Raw genomic sequence first — 3,043 nt, 5'->3', positions numbered from 1 at the left:
AAATGCAGTTGTTTTCACTTAAGAGAAATGCGTGTTTTTACGCAAGACTGAACAACAAACCCCCTCCCCCCCTCCCCCACAAACCCCACCAAAAGCACAGCAAAAGCAAAAAACAAACAAAAGCAAATCAAGAATGTGCCGCTTATTCTCTCTTTAAAAATTAAATTATGGAATGACATTTGAGAACAAATTCATCCCTTTTGTTTTGTGTCTTTGGTAATCTTATACCTACACATGATGCAGAGCTTTGTGCTCTATCATGAGATTTTGGAATTATATTTTTGTAAAAATGTATTTCACTTATTTATAAATCTTTTTTCGGTGTGTGCGCGTTTAAAACCTGAGTTTCATGTAGCTGTTTTATGTCTAGCACTTTTGATATCCGATATGAGCTTTGAAAACAGAATCTCTCTACGGAGGCGAATTGAGACCTCTACATTGTTGTGTCTGTGGTCAAGTATCTAGGCTGTTGGACTCACAACCAAAAGATTGTGGGTTCAAAGCCTTTCAGGGGCCTGACGTAGTGTACCTGAGACAGGAACTTTACATGGATTTTCCCCACTCCATCCTGGTGGAAATTGCTACCCGGCTATAGACAACCAAAAATCTTGTGAGTTTGTTAGTGTTTGTTAGCGCTCAAAACAGGGAAGCTAATAATACCTCAGACTGTTTTAAGAGTCTTCTGGGGTAATTCTGTAGATTGTAAAGTGCATAGGCCTTTTTGTTGAATGGGGAGATGCCGTATACTCATGCTTTTAATTATTCTACATTATTTCGTTCCCTCAGAATAACAAAGTTCTATCTGACATATTTGACTGTTTTGTGTCACTAAGACCATGAGATCAGAAACCAATTAATATTCTATTCGCACTATCAAAATCGTAAGATTATTTGGAGTTTTTATCAAGATATCCAAAGAATTGCATTCGATGTCATGTGAGTTCAAAAACGTTTAAGTCAAATTTCTTAAAACTGGGTAGAACTTTGTAAATCTTAGGCGGCGATATTTCTTGAAATTAAAGTACATGTAGTAAAACTGGTAATCCTTTCCATCATTGCCAACTGAACGCCAATCTTTTTCTTCTTCTTCTCCTCCTCCTTCTCAAAATGGACATCCCAGTGACTAGTATGAGGCTACTTCGTCGCAGGTCCTCCTGGCCGTCATAAAGTTTTGGGTCTCTTTGCACACGGTAGCCATGTTTCCTTTGCAGTGTCTCGAGCATTGCACTGGCTTAATTGTGCCAGAGGGTTCCGGGCTTGGTCGAAATCTTTTTTTTTCCTCAGTTTTTTTTCAAGGTTCGCCACACTTTCGTCACGAGTTTGAACAGTTTAGACGTTAATATACAGGTCCAAGCGTCTGTGATACGGGACAAGTAAGGATAGAGGATTGATAGAGATAATAAATAGAAAGACGATAGAGGATAGATGATAAAAAAGACACATGATAGATACGGATAGAGGACATATTTTTGGTTGATAGGGATAGAGGATAAAGAAGGAATGATAGATCGTGGATAGAAATAAAGGATAGAAAGAGGAGACATAGGGAATAGATAGAGGTAGATGATAGAGATATAATATAGAGATAAGAGGATAGAAAGATCTAGAGGTTATATATAGAACTGGTGGATAGCTCGGGAAAATGATAGCGATAGATAGAGACAGAAGAGTAAAAAAGAAATGATATTTTTTTTTAGTCATGGACCCACCTCAAGCTTAGATATTCTAAAGCACTTTTCTTGTTCATTTTCTGCTTTACACACGTTTTGACTTTATATTCATTGCAAATTATTAATTTATGAGATTATGTATCTATCATCTATTTGTGGTGGCCGAATTTTGCTATTCAAAAGGCTTTTTAATGGCTGCATTTTTGACATGCAGTTTTCGCCAAAAGACTCTTTAAAATATTACCCAGATCATGACGCCCTTCGCTTTTTCAGTTTTGAGACAGTTTTGCTGCAAAAAGCTAAATTTCTTTATTTCGCCGATCGCTTTTGTAGGCCAACGCTTCTGTCTCTGTAATTTTAGAAAATACGGTGCGGAAGTGATAATTCGCGAGGCGCATTTTGTTTTGAGAGTATAGATCTAGATCTAGATCGTTTTTGCATCTCTCAAGATTTATTGCTCCATCCCAGGAGAGTGTAAATATAATAGGCCAATGACTTTCAGTTGATGTTAATGCACCAATCGTTCCTTTCATCGAAAGGGGCCCTGCTAGTATTTTTATATGAACTATATTACAATGGAGTAGTATTATTTGATTTGTTTTTAACAAAGACCTGACCTAAAAAGAATCTAAGGATTTCAAGGGAGATGGGGGGAGGGCATGCCCCCTGCATTTAACCATGATTTGATAGTTTGGCAATAAGGATTGATAATTACTTGAAGAAATTGATTTGCAAGGGTTCTTGTGGCCATATGTGTGTTCTGCAGAACAAATCATAACAGTTTAGCCCTCACAACAATGCATCTGCGTGCAGGTCGAAAAGTAAAAGTTTGCCCCCCCAAAATAAAAATAGATCAAAATCGACATATTATATGGATAAACAGATATATAATATACAAATAAAGCTAGATGTTAGATAATCATAACCTAGCTAGAGATAATATGTAGTAGATACAGCGATACAGCAGGTAATTGGAGCCAGATTATTCATAGTGCTAGATGTATAATATACAAATATTATACATGTAGATAGAGATATTAATTACATAAACAAAAAATCTACCTAAAGATAGTGAACAGACAGGGTCTTACTGTGTGGAACGAGGTGTAAAAACCCAAGTAATTACCAATTTTGAAATTGTTGACCAACAATAAAGAAGTCGTCTTAAGCTGTCTCTGTAACTTCTGCCTTGCCACTCCAACGTCGTTCACAATTTTGACTGCCAGTGCCAGTGGATGAAAAGGTGAGTGAGTAAGGGTGGTGGGGGTGTGGTGGGGATACAACATGCAAAGTGAATCGGGTGGGGGAAAATCTATCAATCTATCTATCTATCTATCTATCTATCTATCTATCTATCTATCTATCTATCTATC

This window comes from Aplysia californica, unplaced genomic scaffold (assembly GCF_000002075.1).
Source record: "Aplysia californica isolate F4 #8 unplaced genomic scaffold, AplCal3.0 scaffold00092, whole genome shotgun sequence".
Taxonomy (NCBI): Eukaryota; Metazoa; Mollusca; class Gastropoda; order Aplysiida; family Aplysiidae; genus Aplysia; species Aplysia californica.
This window is presented reverse-complemented; position numbering follows the sequence as displayed.